We start from the raw sequence: 26,895 nt of genomic DNA on the forward strand, positions 1-26,895 counted from the left end.
TGGCATGACATTTGCCAGGAGCCTTCTTGGGGTCAGTAAGAGGTGAGAAGTGTGAGGCAGAGTTGGACTGAGAGAGGAGTGATGTGTTGGACACGTCTTCAGGTTCATGTGGGAGCCACATATCAAAATGGCTCCTAGAAAGGTCCTGCACCATCTCCCCATGAACATTCACAAACTGTATTGCCATACCAACTTTTTTGAGAAACCCCAATTTAGGAGTCTTGCATCACTGATGTTATTACACAGAAGACAGAACTTCCCTGAATACCAGCTGTCTTCAACTGTCTGCAATCTCCTGTAATTTGTTTTTAACTCAGAACGCTGAGCTCCACATCTGACCAATCAGAGGGAGGGGGTTGCAAGCAGGCAGGAGCCTGTCAGGCACACAGCAAAGCTTTACCCCTTTGGGAAAACACATTTTACCCCTTTTAACCCCCTTAGGGGTCAAATTTCTAAAAATCTCTTCTTAGTGGGTGCTGACATCATGGAAGGAATGTTCTCCCCAAATTTCGTGTTCCTAGGTAAAGGGGTTTGGGCTGGGCATTTATGAGTCAATCAGGACACCTGTTTTTATACAGAGAGAGGTTTTGAGCATTATTTTACTTGCATGAGAAATTAATGTGATGGTCCGATAGTTGCTACAGTCTTTGACATCTCCTTTTTTGGAACTAGAATGTAGACTGAGAGTTTCTAGTTTGTGGGACATCATTTTGTTTTCCATATTTGTTGAAATATTCTTGCTAAGATTTCTGTGGCTTAGAATGGTTCTATTAATATCTCATCTACTCCTGGTAATCTGTTGCTCCCAATTGCTTTCACTTCACTTTTTAAAACTGCAGACTCTTCTTCAAAAGTTTCTTCTTTGAAGGAATGTCATCCTTTCATTTCTTCAGTATAGTTCTTCAGTGTACTGTTCCCATTTTTTCTTTATTTTGTTCTGTTCAATTAATGTAGTTCCATATTGATCTTTCAGTATGCATAACCATATTTTAAATTTCTCTTTGATTTCTTATATCTTGTGGAACAGATCTCTTGTCTTTCTTTTTTGTTGTTTTCTTCTATTTCTTTACACTGGTTATTATAATAGTTATCTTTGTATGAGCAAGTTGCTGGAACAATGCATTTAGAGTTCTAATTTTAATTGTCACCTTTTACTTTTGCTTCTCATTGATCTTTAGCAATTTTAAGAGTCTTACGAGTCATCCATCGAGGCTTTTCATAACTTTTGGTTACAGGAGGAGTCTTTGTGCATTCTTCCTTGATAATATCACTGGTTTAAACCCATAGTTCTTCCAGTTCACATACACTTGAACTTAGTAATACAAATCTGTTTATTACATGGTCTTTAAACTCTTCAGGAATGTTGTTTAGACTGTATTTTGACACTACAAATGTTTTGGTGTTTTCCCCAGCTTTATTCTAATTTTTGATATTAAGAATTCATGTTTTGTACCACAATTGGCTCCTGGTCCTGTTTTAGCAGAGAGAATAGAGCTTTTCCATCTTTTACTTCCAATCATGTTATCTATTTTATTTCCATATTAGCCATCCAGTGATGTCCATGTACACAACTGCCTGTTTGGTTGCCTGAAACACGTTCACAATGAATTCTATGACTCACTCTCCAGTTTCATTTTATGCTCTTAGCCCAAATCTTCCAACAATATTTGAATCTACTTTATTTCCCACTTTTGTGTTCCAGTGATTATCAGCACATCTTGTTTAAGTGTGTGATCAACTTCTTCCTAGACATCTGCATAAAAGCTTTCAAATTTCTTCCTCTTTAACATCTGTAGCTGGGGTGTAAACTTAAATAATGATTATGTTGATAGGCTTTCCATGATGTCTGATTGCTATTACTTGATCAAACTTTGCATTATAGCCCTTGACTGCTTGTGCTACATCATGCCTCATGAGTACAGTGACTTGGTTTCTCCTGTGTTTACCATTTGCAGAGTAAAAAAGGTAGCATACACAAGTATAATGCATATGATACCATGCCCCCACTACTAGAAAAACTAATTTTACTGGCATGTAATGACTGTTCCCTGGAAAGCCAGATAATGAAACTGAAGCTCAAATACTTTGGTCACCAAATGAGAAGGGAGCACTCACTGGAGAAGACCCTGATGCTGAGAAAGATTGAAGGTCAAAGAAGACGGGGACGGCAAAGGATGAGATGGTTAGACAGTGTCATAGATGCAACGAACATGAAATTGAGCAAACTTCAGAAGACGGCGGAAGACAGGAGGGCCTGGCGGATCTGGTCCATGGGGTCACGAAGAGTCGGACTCGACTGTGCGACTGAACAACAACAAAACCATACTTTTCATTTTAATAGAAACATGCTATTGTAATCTTTTAAAAGACTAGCACTTTAAACTGAAATGCAGTTAGAAAGACAGCAATAACCATGATGACCTCCCTTCAGAAGTTCTCAGTCACTGCTTGGCTAGCAATATTTTACCTTAAATTTCCAATACAAACCTAGATTCTGAAATACCTCCTACATTATCAATGACAGAACTGTAAGTTGTGCCATGTGAACATGATTTCCAGTTAATACATTTGGGGAGACAGTGTAGTATAAATTTTCAATAACAGTATGCAAGTGATAACTTCGAACTTAAATGAACTGGAGTTTATGCAATACCAAAAGTATTCACAACTGTACTTGTTCCTGTAACAAAAAGAAACTATGAGAGACAGAGATAGACAGCGAGACATACACAGGGAGAAATTAAGGAGCATATTACATACTTGGCCTTCAAAAATACTTTTTACAAAGTCCTTCACCAAAGGCCCCTGAGTAAGTACAGAATAAGAGAACAGGTCTTTTTATGCTTAGAGGAAAGAAATAAACAGATAATTCTTACAATGGAGAAAAGTAAGAGGACAGTTCCCTCAAAGATGTTTGTCATTTTCTCAGCTGAGGACTAGATATCATTTGTCACCATCTGCAGAATGGTAATATTTACAGTCTTAACATTTGTTGGTATCTAAATACGGATTGAGTAAATTGCCTAATTGTTGGCATTGTAATTCACAGGACACATCCCTTAAACATATGCTTTGGGTGTGTCCAGTAGTTTGGTTTTTCTGGGAAGTTGTTACTTATAACAATGTTTTATTAGAATGTTCACTGATTTTTTGAGGATTCTCATGCATTCTTAAACTACCTGCTTATCTCTTGGAACTAACCAATGGTCAAGAAAAATGGACCCTCCATGCTCTTACTACAGCTAAAAGACTTGCATTACAACATTGGAAAGATGAAAGCCCACCTTCAGTAAATCAATGGACTGAGGATTTTAGAACTCTATCAATATTTGAACACATAGCATATAGACAGCAACTGCATATGGACCTATTTTTAGACATTTGGAAACCTATAGAAACTTATGTGTAGATTTGCCACACTGCTGTTATATTTTTGTATGTATATCTTTTTTTAAAAAAATCTTACTTAGGAGCTTTATTTTAAGGTCCCCCCTTGTTCTTTTTTGTCTGTTTGACTGAAAGATTTTTTTAAAAAAATATCACTATTGGTGGTAGTGTTAGTGATCAGCAAAAAGACCAAGTCTGTATGACAAATTATTCAGGATGATGTAAATTCAATTGGCTTGCACAAGCAAAATGACAAATTAGCTTCAGTCTAAGAAAGGGTAAAGTGATATTCATGGGGAGGGAAAGAAAATCCCAACTGTTTAAATTATTTTATTGATGTATGTATTTGAGGTGTGTCAGAACTTATTCTGTGATCTGCCCTGAGCCTGCTTGTGGGGAGGGTGGAACATAAATCGAAATACATACATACATGCATACATACTGTAACAGGGTCTGAAATCGCAGCAACAAACCAGAAAGAAATCTTTGGGTTATGGTGGATAGCTCAATGAAAATCCAAGAGTGCTGCAGGCAGAAATGGACTGGGAAGTTAAATGGCCCTACAACCAAGCACCACAGGGGCTACTGAGCGCAAACACAGACAGTAGTGATGACAACACATGTTTGCCTGTCAAAGCATTCCACACCACTTGAGTCCAGGTGATGGCCACTTGTCTTGGACACAACCTGTGGCAATGTGGAGGGAGATGACAGATGGAGTCCCTGCATTATTGCTGTTGGCTGGGTCAAGCCAAACAGATTCTACAGAGTTGCCAACACCCATGGTAGTAGCAATGAACAAAGGTAAATTCCATGCTAAGGAATGTTTGGAAAAGAACTGGAAAATGAAACAGCCAAAACTGCAATTAGAGATTAGCAAACTCCCCTGGTTCATCTTGGACCCACACTCAGTCGATTTTTTATGAATAAACTGGCAAATAGTTTGGGTTATTCTAGGCTTGATTCCAAGTGCTCAACACTATGATGCATCTACTGTAAAAATGGGAATGTCCTATACATCCCATCCAAGAATTCCCCTACTTCTATGTCAATTTATCTAATCCTTAAGAGTTATGTGGTGATGGTGGTGATATCAAACAGCAAGCTGAGATGAAAGGACAATTCTCCCTCTCCCCTCCCCCCCAGCTCAGCTGCGTTGGACACCTAGCTTCTATGGTGTCTGTGGAGTTTTGTGGAGGAAAAATAAGACAGGCAAGGAAATTTTTCTATTTTCCTTCATTTTGCCCACTGCCTTCACCACATGCCTCCCCAGAAACAAGAGCAGGTACTCTGCAGTGCTCGGACAGAACATGGGGAATTATTCTGTGACTCTGGTTTACCATCTGAGCCAGAGAAAAAATTGGTAGCTATAATGCTAACTTATGTTGAAACAGGGGCATCATGAACTAATGAAGCTTGTATTCTGAGTCAAAGAGCATGAACATGAGCAGTATCAATCAATCAATCAATAATTTATTATGGTCACGGACCAGCAGAATAAAACATACATTAATAGAGTGGTTATAAAAATGTAAATACAATCTTCCATTAAAATATATATTAAAAAGAGAATACGTACTACTGAATCAAAACTGTACCTTGGTAGCCTCTAGCAGGTGCACAGAACCTGACAACTCTATCCACAATTTCAGATTCAAGGTCTGCAGGAAGAAAGGAGGTATACTGTTCGTCCCATCTTCCTGGGATTTTGGGGAGGATGGGTATAATAAACCTATATCTATGATTATAGAAGGGGCCATTCAGCAGCACGTATCCATAGGAATGTCAGCCTCCAGGTGGAACCTGGGGATCCCCTGAAACTACAGCTCATCTCCAGACTACAGAGATCAGTTCCTCTAGAGAAACTGGATATTTTTGAGGGTGAACTCTATGGCATGGTACCCCTCTGAGGTCCTTATCTACCTGGAGGGGGGAACAGTGGGAGGGCTTCTAGTGTCCTGGCCCCACTGTTGGGACCTCCTGATGGCACCTAGTATTTTTGGCCACTGTGTGACAGAGTGTTGGACTAGATGGGCCATTGGCTTCTCTTATGTTCTTATGTCCAGGCTCCACCCCCCAAATCTCCATTAGTTTCCCAACCCGGACCTGGCAACCCCTACTCCTCCTGGTGGCCATGGGGGATCTGGCAATCCTACATATCCAGCCGTTTCAATTTCCCCAGCAGCACAATGGCATAAGTTCTCCTAAACAGGTAGTATCTCTCATCATACTGCCTTTGTATTAACTCTATGGTGCTGCTGTGGAGCTTGTATTCCTGATGCCAACCACATCTGGACTATGGTGTGCCAGCCATAGGGAATACCACATCCCCAGAATGAGAAGTCCTTTGTAAACAAAACTTGAGAGTATGGTAGAATAAGGGAGCCTCTTGAAGTAGGTAGTGATGGTGGCTCAACAAGATGAGAAGTCTGAGGACTGGAGATGTAATAAGCAATATCTTCCCTTCAGAGACCCATATGGGTTAAGGAGATCTCATAGAGAAACTGTTATTCCTTGACTCTGGAAGTATGTTTTTAACACTGCCATGCATGTACTGAAGACTCTTGAAGTGGCAGAGAAATCAAAGGGCAGCACCTTGTACTAGTAATTTTGCACACTGAAATGAAGGATTTTACAATTTTCTGGATGTGGAAGTAGGCTAAAGTGAGAGATCTGAAGGGCCGGGGTGGGGTGGACAAATTAGGGGAAACCTAATTTGTGTGGGTTTTTTCTTCCTGAGGATTTAAAAAAAATCTTAGGGGAAAATTGAAACATTTGGGAAACCCTTCCTGTTATATATTTTCTGCTTTAAAATCAGTAAAATGCTTTTTAAGGCAGTTTGCACATTCAAAATGTACAGCATGAAAAAATAGACATTTTCAATTCTTCCTATTAAGCAACTGAGCACTTAAACTGTAGGCATAAACAAAAAAATGTTGAAAATGTTGGCTGTTTAAAAGTAAGAAATATTGGCAACAATTAACATACTATAACGTGTATACTCACAATCCATTATTAAAGAGTTCAGTGTTTTCAATGTTATAAAGTTTAGGTTAATATCCAAACATGCAGGTAGTCCTTACCTATTGTCCCTCTATAAGAGTTATTTGCTCCAAAATTAGTTTGCCATATTCAACTTTTATTTTTCCTACATCTCCGGCAGCAAAAGTTAAAGGTACATCCACTATGGTAGTATAAGGTGCAGCAGTTTGTGATTCTTTCTCAAGTACCAGGTATAGTAAAGCTTTTGATAAGGTTCCCCATGACATTCTGATGGGCAAACTGGAAGACTGTGGACTGGACTATAGGACAGTTCGGTGGATAGGGAACTGGTTAGAGGACAGCACCCAAAGAGTGGTGGTCAATGGCGTTTCATCAGATTGGAGGGAGGTGTCCAGTGGGGTGCCACAGGGCTCAGTTTTGGGCCCAGTACTTTTCAATATTTTTATCAATGATCTGGATGAAGGGGTAGAAGGGCTATTCATTAAATTTGCTGATGATACCAAATTGGGAGGAGCAGCAAACACCCAAGAAGATAGAGTTAAAATTCAACAAGACCTGAATACTCTGGAGAAGGGGGCAGTTGCAAACAGGATGCAATTCAACAAAGATAAATGCACAGTATTACATCTGGGCCACAAAAATGTCAAGCACAAATACTGGATGGGGGATACATTTCTGGGGAGTAGTGTATGTGAAAGAGATCTTGGGGTAAGAGTGAACTGTAAACTAAATAGGAGCAGTCAGAGTAATGCAGTGGCAAAAAGGCAAATTCAGTCTTGGGTTGTATTAAAAGGGCCATAGCATCGAATTCACAGGAGGTCATATCCCCTCTGCATACTGCTTTGGTCAGGCCACATCTTGAGTACTGTGTGCAGTTTTGGAGGCCTCACTTCAAACAGGATGTGGACAAAATCGAGAGGGTGCAGAAGAGAGCGATGAGGAGACTGAGCCCTACGAGGAAAGGCTAAGGGCCTTGGGAATGTTTAGTTTGGAGAAGAAGAGATTGAGGGGGGACATGATTGCTCTCTTTAAATATTTGAAAGGCTGTCTTTTGGAGGAGGGCAAGGAGCTGTTCCAGCTGGTGGCAAAGGATAGGACCCAAAGCAACGGGTTTAAATTACATGCAGAAAGGTATTGGCTGGATATTAGGAAAAACTTTTTCGTGGTCAGAGTAGTTCAAAGGTGGAATCAGCTGCCTAGAGAGGTGGTTAGCGCCCCTTCACTGACAGCTTTCAAGAAGAGGCTGGACGAATATTTGTCAGAGATGCTTTAGGCTGGTCCTGCATTGGGCAGGGGGTTGGACTAGATGGTCTGTATGGCCCCTTCCAACTCTATGATTCTATACTTGAAATTCTTTTTGTAGAATACAAATATTGCAAATTGTACAATTTTATATACTAATTTAAGCATGATGCATTTTATGTTGTTACATCAGTAAAAGAAATTTAGCTTTGATAGTAAAGTAACTACTGCACATATTTCAAATTTCCCCCTCAAACTTCTTTTTTTGGGGGAGGGATGTTTTCCCCTGTGACTTCGAAACTTCTGAAAATTTTACATCTCCAGCTGAGATTGACAGAATGGTGTTAGGAAGGGAAAGACTGTTCAGTGTACTGCTACGGTTGCTATACTGAACTTCTTTGGTGTTACACACTGACTTCTCCAAGAACAGGGGAGACCCCCATCTTTTTATGTGAAAGTGAAGTATCTTAAACAGAAGCCAAGACCCCCTTTGGAAAAGTCGTACCACTTCGGTTACCTCTTTCTATAGATGAGAATCTGTCTTGAGGAGAAAGGTGGGTTATATAACATGAAGAAAATATACTTCAACATGCTGAATGGTGAGAGGTGAAAGAAGCTCTGTGGTGTATCCCACCCATATGATGTTATTTTTCCCAATACTACAAGATATTAGAGAAGATATGAGATACAGCTAGTCCACTGTTTCTGTTTTTGGGTCTGTAACCTATGTAACACCACAGAGCATGTAACTGACTTGAATTTCTGTAACCTTTCCAGAGTGTCAGTGACAATGCTGCATGAAAGAGACTTCTCCTTCACAAGGCAAACTCTCTATTCTTGTCCTGGTTTGGGGGATAAAAAGGACAAGCAGAGCCCTAATTGACATCTCAGGATTCCATTGCGCCTGTGGCAAAGGAATTTGAACCACAGTCAGTGGTATGTTGGGAAGTGATGATCTGATCTCCTTCACAACACCTAGAAGACATCCATTTTGGTGGAAGGCAGGCCAGTGCTGTTGATACTTTATCCTAAAGAAAATGCTGACATCTCGCCAAGCAGGTCACAGAATCATAGAATGTCAGAGTTGGAAGTGACCTTGCAGGTCATCTAGTCCAACCCCCTGCACTCTGCAGGAGCATAGCCGAAAGATAGCCCTACGACATACCCGAAAGATGGTCATCCAGCCTCCGCTTGAAAACGTCCAGCAAAGAAGCATCCACCACCTCCCGAGGCCGTCTGTTCCACTGCTCAACTACTCTTACAGTTAGGAAGTGTCTCCTGATATTTAGCCAGTATCGACTCCCTTGTAATTTCCACCCATTAGATCTAGTCTTGCAATCCAGAGCAAGAGAGAATAGATCTGCTCCATCTTCTATATGACAGCCCTTCAAATACTTGAAAATTGCAATCATGTCCCCTCTAAGCCTTCTCTTTCCCAGGCTAAACATAACCAACTCTTTCAGCCTTTCCTCATAAGACTTGGATTCCAACCCTCTCACCATCCTGGTTGCCCTCTTCTGGACACGTTTGAGCTTGTCAACAGCCTTCCTAAAATGTGGTGCCCAAAACTGGACACAGTACTCCAGGTGAGGCCTGACCATAGCAGAATAGAGCTGAACTACCACCTCCCGTGATCTGGACACAATGCTTCTGTTAATGCATCCTAAGATTGCATTAGCTTTCTTCGCAGTCACATTGCACTGCAGGCTCATGTTTAGCTTGTGATCAACCAGAACACCTAGATCCCTTTCACATGAGCTGCTTTTAAGCCAAGTCCCTCCCATTCTATATCTGTGCCTTGATTTTTTATACCTTGGTGTACGACTTTGCACTTATCTCTATTGAAATTCATTTTGTCTCAGCCCACTATTCCAGCCTATCTAGATCATTTTGAATCATGACTCTGTCTTCTTCAGAATTAGCAATCCCACCCAGCTTCGTGTCATCTGCAAATTTGATAAGCATCCCCTCTATGTCTTCCTCCAGGTCATTTATAAAAACATTGAACAACACCGGGCCTAGGACCAAGTCCTGCACCACAGATAAGGTTGGTCTGGCATGACTTATTCTTGATAAACCCATGCTGGCTACTACCAATTAACTCATTCCGTTCAAGGTGCTCACAGACAGAGTGTTTAATAGTCTGCTCTAGAATTTTTCCAGGTATTGATGTCAAACTGACAAGCCTGTAATTTCCTAGCTCTGTCTTTTTCCCCTTCTTGAAGATCGCGACAACATTCGCTCTTCTCCAGTCTTCCGGCACAACACCAGTACTCCAGGACATTTCAAAGATTAGAGCCAGAGGCTCTGAAATAACATATGCAATTTCTTTTAGCACCCTGAGCCTTCTTGAAGATCGGGACAACATTCGCTCTTCTCCAGTTTTCCGGCACAACACCAGTACTCCAAGACATCTCAAAGATTAGAGCCAGAGGCTCTGAAATATCATCTGCAATTTCTTTTAGCACCCTGGGATGCAAGCCATCCAGCCCTGGAGATTTGAAAGTATTTAAGGCAGCTAGATGCTCTCTAACCATCTCCTTATTTACTCTGGACTGGCAGTTCCTCCTTCCTTCATATGTCCTGAATTCTTCAGTTTGTATACAGCTCGACTTACAGTTAAAGACCGACGCAAAGTGAGAGTTAAGTAATTCCGCTTTGTCTTCATCGCTTGTTAGGGCTTGACCGTCTTCCCCTAGCAATCCCTGTTCCTCTTTTTGCTCCAAACATAGGCATAGAAACCTTTATTTTTAGCATCCCTTGCAAGCCTCAGCTCCATCTGTGCTTTAGCCTTTCTGACACCATCCCTACAGATTCGAGCCTGCTTCTTCTACTCACCCTCAGTAATCTGTCCCTCCTTCCATTTCCTGTACATTTCCCTTTTTAGTCTCAGCTCTTCAGAGAGTTCCTTGTTCAGCCACCTCGGCTTCATTACCCGTCTCCCACCTTTCTTTCTCACCGGGGCAGTTCATTTTTCAGCATCTCCCACCCTTCCTGTGCAGATTTCCCCCTCAGCATTTCCAGCCATGGGATCCTACCTAATATTTCTCTGAGTTTTTTGAAATCAGCTTTCTTGAAGTCCAGGATACGAGTCCTACTATGTCTTGGGTTCACATCCTTTTCTATGTCAAATTCCAAGCAGACATGGTCACTATTCCCCAAGGATTCCACAATGTTCACTTCATCAACCAGTTCTTCCCTGTTAGTCAGGATTAAATCCAGGATAGCAGATTCTCTGGTTCCCACCTCCACCTTCTGAGAGATGAAGTTGTCCGCAAGAATATTCAAGAATCTGCGGAATGCCCCATGTCTAGCAGAGTTAGATTTCCAGCAAATATCTGGATAGTTGAAATCTCCCATAATCACTACATCCTGTCTGTGTCAGGTAGTTGGACATATTCAAAGATATAATAAACTCAAGGGGCAAGTCCTTCTGCACCTAAAAGTTAGCTCTAGAAACTGCTTAATCAAAGTTGATGAAAAGACCATAAAGAAGTAACCTCTGAATACCCACTGCCAGTGGACAACAAAAGAGGAGTTGTTGGGGGAAGGAGACAACAGCAGGAGAGGGCTGTTGGCTTCAAATCCTGCTTATGATCCTTTTGTGTATTTCTGCTTGGCCACCATGTGAAACAGGATGCTGATCTTGATCAAACTTTAGTCTGCACTAGCAGGGCTTTTCTTATATTCTTACACAATCTATGAGGATCCATTAAATTGTTTGCATTATCTTAATTTACACCTTTTAAATAACTGTATAGCTAAAGGAAGGTTGAAGGGAAAGTGCAAGGGTGGAAGTCCCTAAGCAACTTCTGTTAGCAATATTTGTCCATTTAAACTAGAGGCAAAGAGAAACACAAGTATCTCTATTACTCCAATTAGTTGATTCTGTAATTAGATGAGACATTAACAACCCCTTTGAGAGAAAGGGAGAATGAGGACACACATTATAAACGGTACTACTGTTTAATCTTACTCAAAAGTAGAAGTTTTGAAACCATGTCCTCATTCATCTATGAATTGCTGTACACCTAAATATTGCAGCCCAAGTTGTAGTTCCAACCATAGCACTATTTAATGTAACAGCATAATGCAGTGTGGCTGACACACCCCAACTTCTGTTTGGTACAATTTACATCAACAATGTTATGCAACATACTTGTGTGGACTGGATACTACTGAAGTTGATGGAGCCTGTCCACCAATATAAACATGTCAGCTACCTCTACAACTAATGATACAGTTGCACTAAGCACAATTCTAGCACTGCATATTGTGGCCAAATGCATTTATTAGTTATAGTTTTAGGCAATGCTCCCTTCTAAGCTGTGGAGGATTGTGAGCAAACAATATACTTTGTGAGCTACTGGCATTAAAAGTTGTGAGTGACCAATTTGGCTACTGCATAAATTAGTTTGCTCTGGAGCCATCCTTTCTGAGGTAAGACAAAAATCTGTGAGCTGGAGGCTAAAAAACTGTGAGCTAGCTCACACTAACTCAGCTTAGAGGGAACACTGGTTTCAGGTGGATTCCTCACCGCCTGCATAATCTCAGAGCCTCTACCCCACCAAGTCACCAAAATCTAGCAAGATGTTTTTCAGTCTTTGCCAAAAGGATTCAGATATGACAAATGGCACTTCATACATGTATATGCAAGCAAAATATAAATTACTCTCAGTCCCACAGGATGGGCTGCAACCATGTGAGAAAACCAGATGGGGAAAACAGATGCAAACTTTGACTGGACTATCCAGACTGGATTACTGCAACACGCTCTACTTGTGGCTCCCCTTGGGGAGAGTTCAGAAACTGCAGCTAGTGGAGAATGCAGCAGCTAGATTGCTTGTTGGGCTACCGGGAACATGTGACCCACCTATTAGAGTAATTACACTGGCTACCCATTCACTCTGAGCCCAATACAAAGTACTGGTTTTGTCCTTTAAAGCCCTACATGGCTTGGGAGTGGGGTATCTGATGGAACACCTTCTCCCAACATTCCAGTTCAGGAATTAAGATCACAGGGAGAAGGCCTCCTCAGCAATGTTTCCTCTAAGTTCCACAGTGTTGTGACCAGAAATTCTACCTCGAGAGCGAAAAAAGCTAGTAGCATTAAAGTAGCATTAAAGTTTGACTATTGCATAAATTATTTTTTTAGGTTATTTCCATAACCTTGTAAAAATCTCATAATGAATTCTTTAAACTATATTTACACTATATTTTAAGAATAATTTAAATATTATAAGAGAAAACATAATCAAGTCAAATTTCATTACACAAAATGTTGTCCTCTACAGGGGTAGGCCAGGCCTCCAGATAACAGGTCTGCCCAGTGCCCACCCCTTTCCACTATATTGGTAGACCTGACCTCCAGAGAACAGTTCTACCCACCCCAGTCCACTATATTGGTAGACCTGGCCTTGGACCATCACCCTGTGCTGACCCTTAGGAAACATACCAGCATGGGGGAGGGGGGGGAGACTTGTAGCCTACTTCGGGTTTTTTAGTGAAATATGACAACCAACATTATAGGTCAAGTATAACAGAGGTGGAACAATCACTGTCAGAACGCTGGCTTAACCTAACAGGAAGTTGCTTAAATGTCATCAACCTGCCCAAACTGCTTATTTATTCAGATATTTATATCCCACTTTTCCCTGTGACTCAAGGCAGCTTACAAATCATACTGAAAAGGCTATAACAGAGACTCAATCCAGGGGTATTATAGCCATAGGGTATTAGGGAGATTTGATCCAAGGGTATTATAGCCATAGGCTATATAGGGGTATTATAGCCAAAAGTTATAATAGCGACTCAATCCAGGGGTATCTGGGGCTCTGAGGGAGGCTGTTTTTTGAGGTAGAGGCACCAAATTTGCAGCATAGTTTCTGGTGCCTCTCCTCAACCCCTCCCCCCAAGTTTCAAAAATAATGGACCGGGGGGGTCTACTCTATAGGCCCCAGAAGGAGGTGCCCCCATCTTCCATATTGTCCTATGCAAGCTTGGTTGTGAGCTGAAGCAGAAATCCTCTGAGCTGGCCTCTGAAATGTGCGCCAGTGTCCCCTAGTTTAGCTTAAAGGGAAATGTGCTCCTCAGTGTCCTATTGGCCAACAAAGCTCATATGGTGGGTACATGAGAGAGGGCCTTTTTGGTGACAGACCCTCAATTACAGGATAATCCTAGAGAGGTACGGCTGGCCCCCTCACTTTTCATCTTTAGAAGGCAGCTGAAGATGGTTTTATTCAGGACCATTTCAGAGGGTATCTATATTGGTTTGCAGAAAAAGAGCTAGGTAAGAGTCCAGTAACACCTAACTGCAATTTTTATCTCCCCCCAAAAAATGCAAGTCAACAGAGACTCTGTGTGCGTGCTTTACTTTTTCCCTCTTGTGCTTTATCCAGTATATGACTATGTGAACTATTTCTGTGGGGTCTAACTGTACTATCTTTGTCATATTATATCATGATGCAGATCTGGTTTGAGTTTTTGATTTTTATCATTTAATGCTGAAAGCTTTACTTTAAAACTGGCTTACCTATCCAAATACTGACAATGATATACTAAAAAAACACAGTGAAATTTGCTTCTCACTAAACAGGATTGGGCCTGTGATATACAGGAAGGGCCTATAGCGCAATATAAAAAAAAACACAGGCTCAGCATCAGTGCTTCACAAAGCTTCTCCTGAAAATGAAATTGTAATAGATGTTGACTTCAGTGAAATTTTGAAAGATTAAGTTGATGGTATTTTTATAGTCTTACAATTAACAGAGACCCACAGTGATGACATGCACAAGTTGTTCCTGCATGGCAGCATGTCCCATGGCCAAGCCCCCCAAACCCCACCCACCCTCAATACTTTGAGTCTGCCAGCTGCAGTGGCTCCCTTTATTGGCTCAGGGAACCCCCGTGATCCCCTGCCCCCTCAGTGCTACTTACACAAATGCCTTCCCCCCCTGGGTACCAGAGACCCTTCTGCTACCCCCAAGGGCTATCTTTCCACTCTGCAACCTCTAATTCCAGTCCCAGAGCACAGATTGTATTACTAGGGATTCCACTCTAGGGACTGTCATTCCAGTCCCAGAGCAGTCTATCTGGGTCCAGAGACCATAATGGGAAATCCATGCTGTATTTTTTTCTGCTGTGATGGATTAAAAGGGAGCCCACGCAAGTCAACTGGCATTCCTAGCTCCCATTATCTCCAATGGGCCTTCAATTCCCTCCCAGTGTTTCCAATGGGCTATCGTGTCATTCCTTTAAGTACATCCTGGGAACGGAATCTGGGTCTCCCAGGTCCAGCCTCACGCTCAAACCACCCTCTTGGCCCCTCTCTTCTCAGAAGCCTGCAAGGTGAGCAAAGGGACCTGTCTGTCCGTCTGAGTCCCCGCTGAGTATGGCATATCACTACGACCAGTGTGACCTGCGCAACCCTCCACAGCCACCCACAACACCCAAAAGCCCTCCCTTTAAGACATGTCCTCGGGAAGCCCACAGGAAGGGTGGCAGATGGGGTGGGGAGGGAGTTCAGCAGGAAGGGGTATGGAGCTTCAGTCATGTAGCAGAACCCAAGCAGTAGACACACACTAGTGACACAACACTGACTTTATTGTACTGGAATCCATGGCAACAGGTGAGGACTCTGTCCACTTCCATCCTGGGGATGGAGGATTCCTGGCATGGCACACGCCTAGGTGGATGGTATCATAGGGAGAACTTGGAAGGGCTTGCTGGGCACGATGCTGCACTTCAAGAGGAGGGCTGAAACACGGACTGTGCAGAGTGGGAGGGGGCAGAATTTGCCACACCCACAAGTCTCTGTTGAATCTCCACCTGCAAGAAAAAAACACAGGGCCATGGCAACCAGGCGCAAGTGCCATCCCAGCCTCAGCCATGGATGTCTTGTTCGGGCAGATTCTGCAAATGCAGTTCCATGGAAGGGGGCTCACCACACACACACCTTTGAGGTGCATGATGGAACCAGACAACTCACACTCACCCGTTCTGTGTTGAAGTGCTTCCAGACTGCTTGCAATCCAACCGCTGCAGCAGCTGCAGCTCATGCCTCTGATACTGCAAGGAAATAAGTTAAAGGGACATTTGCCAAGCTGGTTCACCACGTGCAGTGGAGCAGCTGCCACACACACCCCAACCACAGTCATGCCCTGTCCTCTGCCAAGGGTGGGAACCGGGCAAAGATGGAGCAGTTCCACCCCCACCAGATCTCCCGGAACACTTCCCAGGGATCTTTTCCCATGGTATATCAGGGGCCATGGTGTTGCAAGGCCATGACTTCTGACACCCCCTATGAATCCAATGCTGGACTTGCATGCAAGGAGGTGCTGTCACAGCACCCAGCCTCAAGCAAGGGCGGGGAGCCAGCTCGTGATCCTTACCCCTGCTTACCTGTAAGTGCGTCATTCCCTCTTTGGGTCAAGCCTCCCATGGTGGGTACCTGTTAGGGTTCTGAAATAGAAGAGGTCAGCCACAGAGTATGATTTTTGCTTCCCTTGTTGGTTGTCAGTTCCAAGTGCCCTGTCTGTGCTTTTCCCACCACCAAAGTATTGTGCCACTCGCTCTAAGTCCACACAGCAGGGAGCTCTGAGACAGGGTCCTGTGCTGCGTGCCCTAACTACTGAGTTGCAAGGTGATGGAGGACAAAGAGGAAATTGGATTTATACCGCGCCCTTCACTACCTAAAGGAGTCTCCGAGCGGCTTACAATCCCCTTTCCCTTCCCCTCCCCACAACAGAGACCCTGTGAAGTAGGTGGGGCTGAGAGAGCTCTCTTGAGGACTGCTCTTGAGAGAACAGCTCTGAGAGAACTTGTGACTGATCCAAGGTCACACCAGCAGCTGCATGTGGAGGAGTAGGGAATCAAACCTGGTTCTCCCAGATCAGAGTCCATGCTCCTAAGCAATACACCAAACTGTGTCCTGGTGGAACTTTTTGTAGAATGGGGAGCCACAGTTGGGTGCTAGGGAGGGGGCTTGGCCACTGTGGGGAAGTAGATGATTGCCCAAACCTAAAGTCGGCATCCTGAGCTCCTCTGAGCCTCATGGGTGGGGCTGCAGTAGCAGGGGATGACTTTATTTTCAAGTTAAATGGACGCTTATGGCCTTATGCAGTGTTTTTTTAAATGTAATTTCTGCCTCTGGCAGGGGTCATTCCCAGGCTGAAAGGGCACGGGGAGCCTACTAATCCTGGCCACATCCCCAGAACTGCCCACAACCATGCCGGCGCAAGGGCCTATGCCTCAGTTGTGCCAATGGGTGGGCTGTTGTGGCCTGCCACCGCCCATGTGCAGCAGAGTATCACTAGGGTCCTGTCACCGTGTCATTTATGTTGGCGTAAATGGGACTTACGCCAAAACACTTTCAGTGCCCCCCCCCCCCCGGTTCTCTGCCCATACTTTTTTTTTTGGGCCTAAATCTCCGTTTGAAACCCAGCAGTTCAGCGATATGGGTTTCCTGGGAAAATTTGGAAAATGAAAATATTTCTCATTTGTAAAATACTGGGTAACTGTGTATTGATTCTGTGAATAGTACGAACAGAGATTTAATGATCTTCACAGAAAAGTACCATGTTAATAGGGAAATCTGATAACAAATCAAAATAAAGAGTCAATTCAGTTTTGGAATACCTGACTGTACAGAAAATACTAATTATTTTAAGTTTTCTTTCCCAATACAGGTAAATTTCAGCCTTTAAAAATTATAAATTGATTAAGTGCCATTTTACATTTTGTTGGCCAAATAAATTCAAGGCAGTTACCCCCAAGTCATGTGCACGTTACAGTGTGAATAAAAAACAGTTAATGATGATATCTGATTTCACCAGAACCTTCTTGTAGCACTGGAAAGTATAGGGAATTCTTGAAAAAGTTGTGTGAATAAAATTCAAATGAACTTAGGTCCACTTTATACCCATTAATAGCAATAGGACATTCTCTAAACTGCATGCATTGAGACTTAAGCATGATGGGTTCTCTCTAGATCATGCCCAAATGCTTGTATCGCATCTGTAATTGCAATACTATGTTAACTTTACATGAAACATTTCACAAAATAGAAATAATATTTTCAAGATTATGATAATGACAACTCTGAAAAATTACTGGCCCACCAACATTTTACTAGCTCAGCTGCCTACATGTACTTGTGCCAGTTGCTGCAGTACCCTGATGGCCTGGGAAAAAACCAATATTCCCCATTCCTGCCTAGCTGCCAACAGGCAATTCTTACTTATCACAGGTAACCAGCATACAAACCTGGACTATAGCTGACACTATATAATTATTAAAAACTGAATCTTATAGCAATATAGTAGAACTCTTAAAATATACTACATTATGTATGTAACTATTCTTCTGAGACCAAAATCAATCACACTAATTTGCTTCTTTTTACTGCTATACCTGACTAGATATGGTTGTCATGCACCACCAAATCCATATAAGTAAAATACTTCAAAAAGGTACCAAATACCAAAATAATGCTAAACAATATTAAAGTAGACAGTTGTGTATAATCAAAATTTACTTATTTCATATAAAAGTTAAATCAACAATAATTGAGTCTCACATAAATCCAATTACTTTGTGAATCTATTAAAACACAAAGAAAACGCTTGCAACAATCTTCACAAATTATGAAAAATATTATACAAATATCTGATAAAGTTATAAGCACTGGAAGGTGGCAAGCAGAGTGTCAATTGCTACCCGGAGTCAGAAAGGTAGGACTAGAAGAATATCCAATGTGTGGTGGTCAGGTCATAGTAGATGAGTTGACAGTTAGAAGTAACATGCTATAACAAAGTTTAAAGTCAGGAAACAAATCCTGCATTTCTTACACCCATAAAGGTCAATAGCATTTGTTATAAGTACCCAAGAGAATTATACATATTAAAAAGCAGCTAACAGAATTTGCAAAACAGAATTGTAGTAAAGTAGATAATTTACTGCATCTATAATATTGATTTCTTAAGATTCATTGTCAGCACTTTAAATACCAGAGGTTTTAATACTGTTTTAAGGTTTTCAGATACAATGATGATTACTGAAGTCATTCTCTTTATCTGATACTCATAAATACTAGCAAAGATAAAGCACAACAGCATTCTCCCTGGGAAATTCCACATACTTCTAACACGCAAATCCTACAAAGTGCTCATTTAAGGGTAAACATTTTGGCTCTGCATAAAAATCCTATCACTAAGATTTTCATTGTAGGTAGGCAAGAAATTACATCCTTGTTTCCACTTCTGTTCTAAAATCTGTGTCTGCCCGCAGTCAGTAGAAAGTGCTGCAGATCATTAAATACTCATTTATCAATGTCTCTCACCAGGCAACACAATGCAGCAGTACAGCACACAGAAACCACCCTGAACCCCAGCAACAGCAGCTAATTAGCATAGCCTACCACTAAAACGACACCATATGATTGGAAGAGTTAGTCAGTGAGCTAGCCAATCAAAGCAGGTTATGCAAATAGCTAGCTTTAGTTGCCAGGGTAGAGCTGCTTCCCATTGTCCAATAGGAAAACAAGCAATAAACAAGAAATGAAATTGAGCTTTGTCACATTTTCAAGTTGTTGTTAACACTTTCAAGTTTAAAGCAAAATTAGCACAACTGTACAGGATTAGAATAATGTTCTACACTTCACCCCCTAAGAAAGGGCAGAGTAATGCAATAATGAATGATACACAAGGATTTAAGCTAAGTACGGCATTAGGAGTTTAACTCCTCTTTTCACAGTATGTAGCATTACAGCAGGTTTGTTAAAAATCTTCCAGGCTATTTTAAGGACATTTAATTACTTTCAAAAGGTGTCTAAATGCTTCCTAATGTTAATGAAAATGAATGCACTTTTAAGCCCAAGGAGAACCAGGGGGAGAAATTATCCATGGTTTGTTCTTTTAAAAAAAATGCTATTAACATGGTTTGCAATCCACTACTTTAAGATTTCCCCTCCAATAACATCTACATAGAATCCAGAATTACTTCAGAAAGAGAAGCATATAAAGTAAAATCAGAAATATCTTTAGTACATTTCACATAGAAGTTTTAAATATCTAATCTAAAAATTGCTTATTATTCCTTTTTCACAAAGCAGCAACATATATAATAAAAAATTTAATTCATTATATTTGTTTCATATATTAAACAAAAGCATGAATTCAATCTATGAACATAATAAACATATATTACTCATTAATCTTATAAGAACTATGAAAAATATATATTTTGTCAGAAACTGCCCAAAGAGAGAAATAGCAACTTCTAGAATTATAGATCATAGAGTTGGAAGGGACCTCCAGGGTCCAACCCCTTGTACAATGCAGGAAATTCACAAATACCTCCCCCCCACACACTTCCAGTGACCGCTGTTCTATGCCCAGAAGATGACAAAAAAAAAAACCCTCCAGGATCTCCAGCCAAACTGGCCTGGAGAAATATTGCTTCCTGACCCCAAAGTGGTGATCAGCATTTTCCTGGGCATGTAAGAAAAGTGAAATTGTTATAAGAGGAAGTGCAAAGTTCCACAGTGGGCTAAAAAGCTGCAAAGTTTCACAGTGGGCTAAAAATTGAAGTGATCTTCAGCTGTTTTTTAGGTGTTGCACCTGCCTACTTGCTTCAACAATTTTGTTGTGTCATGTGCCTCTGGGATTGGTCTGTGCATCTCAGAATGTTATATATTCCTACATTAACAGTGGTCCTGATGGTATGATTTCATTCAATAAATGACACAGGCAAAGTCTGTACTTTGCTAAACTAAAACACACTCAAATTACAGTCTAATATGAATTTATATGTTTGACAATGAGCAACAACACAAGACAATTTTATATCAAAGAAAGCCCAATTTCTCAGCATTTGAATATTAACAACTAGGAACTATCATCATAGGTAATATAATTAAGACTGACAGCTTGGCACATGCACCATTTTTCATAAATCTTGACAGCATCGAAAAGTGACACAGAAATCCCAAGGTAGATTCAGGTGGGCAGCTGTGTTGGTCTGAAACAGCAGAACAAAGTTTGAATCCAGTGGCACCTTTAAGACCAACAAATTTTTATTCTGGGTATAAGCTTTCCTGTGGACAGTATGTGTGCACACATACAGAGGAGTCCTAACAGCAGTGATCTCTAGGCAATTTCACCACTGGATAAAAAGACCATGTTCTTGTTTCAGCCCTACTATTTATCCCACATGCAAACCACAGCTTTCATCAGCTGCAAACAGCTAGCAGGGGTAGAAGAAGAGAATGCAGATAAACTGTTGCATGTTCCTGCCCACTTACCCTCCCCTAATTTAAATTTAGACTTCAGGAACAACCAGGTGTAAGTGAAAATGGAATCCAACACAAATGATGTACCCTATCTGCTCTGCTGCCTCTCCTTGCTGTAATATGGCCACACTGAACAACCCCACCGACTATAAGGAAGCAAGATAACCAACCGGGGAGCAAAATGTTCCATCCATGATATATAATGATATGGTCCTTTAATATGGCTTTGAGACATTTGTCTCTAATTACTCCATATCCCATCACTTACTTCCCTTCCTTTTAGTATAGTACTCATTGTATACACACACATATACATTCATTTTGAATGCAGTACCTGCCTTACTCTGGTACTGAATATGGGTTTCAGCAGCATAAACGATAGCGTCTTTAATGCAAAAAAAAAGTTTAAAATATGTCTGCACCGTGATTATTGTTGCAAAATCTAAGCTACATACACTTCAATATTATTGGTACCTAAATTTAATATTATTGGTGCCTAACTTTAGTTTAAAACAATTAATAAACACACAGTCCTGATCAGCATGTCCTCTTTATGTTTGCTGCTTTTACAACAGCCCTGTCAACAGGTATCTATAGGTAATCTAGTCCCCACGCTATTTTAGGTCAGTGTTTTGTTTACTTGTTGGGGGGAGGGGCGAGTGAGAAAATGAACACCAATATTAACCAATGCACAGATATGCGAAAAACTGGCAGTCTCTTCCCCCCATGGACTTAGTAACTAGTGTTGGGGGTGCAAGTAAGAAACTAGCAGCAGCCACAGTGCCATTACGATTCTCCCATGGCAGGGAGAAATGACACAACAGTACTGCAGACGCTAACAACAGAGTGCAAGCTCAGCCACCATAGTGCTGTGATGAATGTCCTCTGACAGAGGACTGTAGCAGAGCAGCATGGCAAAAACGACTGTACAGGAAGGTGGAGTACATTACCCAGCCACTTGCAATTCCAAATCCTGCCAATAAAACGCTGAGTCACTGTTTGCAAATTAACTCTCACTTATACAAGCTGTTTGTGTGTGTGTGTGTGTGTGTGTGTGTGTGTTTAAATCATGTACATGCAACTTGCATTTGCCCCGCATGGACAGATACGCCCAGTGTAAGCAGCATATGCAGTTTTTAAAGACACACATACACAGCTTGCATAACAGATTTAATTTGCATACTATGATTTGGTGATTTTATTGTGCAGGATTTGCAACTCTTGTTGGTGTATAGCATTATATTACTCCTGAATACAGCAAAGGTGACATAAAAAGTTCCCAGTTCCAATCAAAACTACTTTGCATACTACTTGGAAGCATGGAAATAGCCTGTGCAAATCAATCAATCAATGGCCCCGGTCACATGGCAAAGTTGCCGCGGGAGAGGCACAGAAGGTGGGCGGATTATCCGGGCCCGATCACACCCCAACATCTGGGAAGTGGAGTGCACCCGTGGCTTACCACCAACAATGCGCATTTAAAAACTAGTACCTCCAAGGTACTAGTAAATGTTTGCCATGGGCTGCCTCCAGAATCCCGTGGTGTGATTACGCCGGCACGCAGCATTCCCCTCCGGTCCCTCGTTTACCCGCTGGCGCCAAGGGAAAGACCCGTGCTGTGCCGCCGGTACGTCTGATCGCATAATCGCAGATCAAACTGTGCCAGGGCAATTAGCTACGCCCCCCGCGATATCCGGCCCGTATGCCCGGGGCCAATATTTACTTAATATAAACATTTATCATTTTGCGGTTTTTACTTTAATCCTGAATGTCCATGACTATTCTAACATAATTAGCCATTATCTACCTTGCCATTATTAATTTTCTGGATGACAACGTTTCTCTATGAGTGTGAATTCTACCCACCAGAAAACCAATCCTGCTAATTTAATGGGATGGACTACAGAGAAATCAAAAAACGTTCACTTTTCCAGAAGTTCTCATCCTACTAAACTTCCAATTCACCAACTGAAGCGTAAAAAAATCAGAGTTAGAAGTCATAATACCAACTGGACTTTCCATATTTCAGTCTCTAAAGCAGATACTGAAGTAGATATTTGAGATTTTTGAGATTTTTGAATGGAGAATTAAAACTGCAAAAAACATTGATATTGCACTGTGTTATATATCTTTTCTTCCACTCTTGAAAGTAGGTACAGGAATTGAGCTAGGGTTGCTCCATGAAGTGCTGAATATTCTCTGGAGTACATACCAATTTTCACTTTGATGTCTCTATTTTTGAGGAAGTATCAAACTAAGCTGCATTTTACATTTTTCTTTCCACAAATTGGGCGTATGGCTTACACTGGCATTCTACTTTAAATTTAGAATTTTGCCCCGGGCAGATATACCAAATTTCATTCAGCACACAGTTGACAGAAACTGACAGGGAAATGAGGTACAGGCATTCCCTGACTAGCAGTTAAGAGTTGGTTCAGAATCACCTCCACCTTCCAGCTCAAATTCAGCAGGTGAAGACCAGCCACCAGGGTCTTCAGGGTCACCAGAACCTTTGGAATGCCGCAGAACACTTGAAGCCAGCAAGGCACCCAGCACAGAGATCTTGCAGTATAGATGTGGTCACTAGAACACTTTATTTCATCAACATTTTAAGTCGCATTTTCAATCACCTAAAGTCTTCACGGTGCATCCCCATTCAAAGCACAATACATGAACAGCACATGGATAACTGACAAGCTGGCAAGGCAGAGATCTTGAAGGACACTGTACTTTCCACTTTCACTGGGGTTCAGCCAACCCTTGCTCACTTGGCTAAGAGCCTATGTATTACACTGAATCCAACATTATTGCTACAGAACCAAGTTAACATATCTGCAACGAAATGCTTTCTTCCAAGTCAATTTACCTCAAAAGATTGCCTCCTACTTTAACCAGACCCAGAAGCAATAAGCCACTATACAGATATAAATAACACCTCCCTCTAACAACACATCTCTCTTGTTTTAATTGAACTTCAGTTTGTTAATCTCCATCCAACCCCCTACTGTCTTTCACCCATTCAGCATATCCACTACAACATCTGAATCAGATAGAAACAAAGAAGGGTTACCAGGCAGCATACTGATAACCACTCACCCCAAATCTCTGAACAACTTAATATAAGAGTTTCTTGTAGATGCTAAAATCAAGGGGCACAGAACAGACCTGTTTGGCATCTTCGAACAGAAGGGGGGGGGGGAGGACAAAGCTAAAATCTCCCAGCATTTGCTAGGACCTGCCCACCAAGGAGAACTACCAGAATGCAGTGCTTCCTATGGTCAATCATGAAAGGCATTGCAGAACACCAAGTCATATGGCATAAAGAGTCATGACAGACCAAAGGTTAGCACTCCCCAGCAGAATACAGTCAGACAGAACAACCAAGATTAATTTTATGCCAGAACCAGACCTTAAACCCAAATGATATTGGTCCAAATTATTAATTTTAGTCAAGAGTAACCAGACTTGAATTGCCATAACCCAATCAACATATTGCTCACTTAGGGCTTGATTCTGCGATACTTTTTATGGAATTCCTTACCAAAAAAGTAACCTGCCTGAAAATTCATTTAATGGACAGTTAAATTCTTAACTAAATCTCCTTAAAGTCACAAAAGCATTACGTTTCTGTTGCTTGCATTAATTGCATTTTATGTTGCTTTAGTGCAGATTTTCACTTTGTTTTGTAAGCCACCTTGTGTGTGTGTCTGAAAGGTCATAAAAATTAAACATATTGCATGAACTTGAAATGCAAACTATATCTAAACCCAGGTCTAAAATTTGACTTTCCTTCTGTAGATTCCATTCATTGCTAACAAAGCAAAGTACCTTGTTTTACGTGTATATATAGTATTAATTAAAATAAATTCTGGATTTTCAAACTTTACAACACAACGTAAATTAACGTTTTCTACCCATGTACATAACAAAACCTTGGCAAAATCTAAGAATTTCATTCAAGCCCTTTCTCACTTTTAAATTCACAGAGACAGGATATATTTAAACTGTTGTTAGAGAAAAATGGCAACCATCCACTCTACCAATGTACAGCAAGCATGCCAAACTGTTATAATAAGAGCCTAAACATGGGATGAATACGTGTGCAATACCCACATAACATGAATAATTTAATACTCTACTGAGAAAACAGTCTAGAAAATGGAAAAAGTCTATAGGTGGCATCAGAGTGCAGAATAATTGTGGTAAGCATGTTGTAGATTAAATATAGCCTCCACCTATGAAAAAGTAGTTGAAAAGGTTTCTTTCTAAGTTAGCAGCACACAAAACCAGTTTTGTCCTTCAAGTGCTTCCACTTAGGTGAACTATGTTAAGGACATTCTAAAATACACTATGAAGAGCTCTCACCTCCTCTTTCATTTATTTATCCTTCCCCCTTCCTTAGTACTGCCCTGCAAATGGGTGATGAGATCCACAACTGCTCATGCAGATGCACTCTCTATTGTGATCCCCCACCTGTGAAAAGGTCAGAAAGGCCCTAACACCTCTGCCATTTTGCAAAACATGCATAATAGAACTCTTCAGGAGGGTATTTTTTATAAAGCACTATATTAGGATACAATAGTTCAGAAGGTGATTTAATTATCGGAATAGAACTGTGGGCTACACTACTCTATATGCCCCCCAAAAAAATATTTTTTGGACTTCAGGCATATTAAACCCCAAAAATATAGGTATTTCCTGATATTCCTGAATTCCAATACGGGTACGGTATTCAGATTCAGTAAATATTCGTGAAACTTGTATTTTTGCAGCTCCATTATACCCTATGGGGATCTATACCTATGGTCCCCACAGGGTATACTGGAAAATCGATCCAGAGGTATTTGGAGCTCTTGGGGGACTTTTTTAAAAGATAGAGGCACCAAATTTGCAGTATACCTGCTGGTGCCTCTCCTCAACCTCCAAGTTTCAAAAAGACTGGACAAGGGGGCTGAATTTTGTGGGCCCCAAAAGAAGGTACCCTCATTCTCCATTGTTTCCAATAGAGGGGAGAAATTATTTAAAGGGATCGCGAGTGGAGTTTACTCGCTGCAGAATTGCACAGCTTGGAGAAGTCATGTAAAGGGACTGTGATCCCTTTAAAATCTCTTTTAAGTTCCGCTATCCAGCTGTCCCAAAAATCCTGAATATTTTCGGGGCTTGGCCATTTTGGATAGCCAAAATGCAGCCCCAATATAAAACCAGCTTAAAAATACCTGGAAAATACCAAGAAGGTATTTTTTCAGTTCAGTTTACGATGAATGCACACCCCTGCTACTCTGTATAGTACATAAAAACATAACAAGAGCCCTGCTGGATCAGACCTAGTTCAGCATCTTGTCTCACATAGTGGCCAACCAGTTCCTGTGGACAGCCAACAACAGGCCATAGAGGCCGAGGCTTTCCCCTGATGTTGCCGCCTAGGTTTGGGATTCAGAAGTTTAGTACCTCTGAATGTCAAGGTTCCCCTCAGCCACCATAGCTAGTAGCCATTAATAACTTAAGCACCTATCTAATCCCCATCTAAAGCTGTTTATTCCTGTAGCCATCACTATATCCTCTGACAGAAAATTCCACATTTTATCACTCCCTGTGTAAAGTAGTATATACTTTTGTCCGTCCTGAACCTACTGCCCATAGTTTCATTGAATGACCTCAAGTTCTAGTTTTTTTGGGGAGAGGGAGAAAATGAACATTGGTTACTCACTGTGAAGGGTCCTTCTCCTCTGAGGCTTGGAGAACATCTTGTGGGTGATTCCCATCCATCACTTAGGGAGGCAGGACTAATTTCAATTACTAGGAAGTCACCCTAGGCTCAGTTCTGGGGCTCTGTAGGCAATACACTAACTTAACCCCTGTAAAAAAGAGAACTTGAACATCAACAACAAGAGTATAGCCAAAATCACAAACATTGGAACAGGAAGAAAAAGGTGAGTCCCCTCTCTCACTTATTATTATTATTATTATTATTATTA

General features: G+C 41.3%; 1 protein-coding gene and 1 long non-coding RNA gene across 3 annotated transcripts in view; both read right to left on the reverse strand.

Moving 5' to 3' along the window:
• Positions 1-26,895, reverse strand: part of DYRK1A (dual specificity tyrosine-(Y)-phosphorylation regulated kinase 1A) — a 120,860-nt gene that overhangs the window by 53,992 nt on the left and 39,973 nt on the right. The gene's annotated exons all lie outside the window — the stretch shown is intronic.
• Positions 15,334-16,064, reverse strand: LOC107116997. The gene is made up of 3 exons (XR_001482726.1): positions 16,033-16,064; positions 15,626-15,699; positions 15,334-15,459 (listed from the first exon to the last, which is right to left on the reverse strand). It is a non-coding gene; the product is annotated as an uncharacterized LOC107116997 (long non-coding RNA).

This window comes from Gekko japonicus, unplaced genomic scaffold (genome assembly GCF_001447785.1).
Source record: "Gekko japonicus isolate JY-2015 unplaced genomic scaffold, Gekko_japonicus_V1.1 scaffold242, whole genome shotgun sequence".
NCBI lineage: Eukaryota > Metazoa > Chordata > Lepidosauria > Squamata > Gekkonidae > Gekko > Gekko japonicus.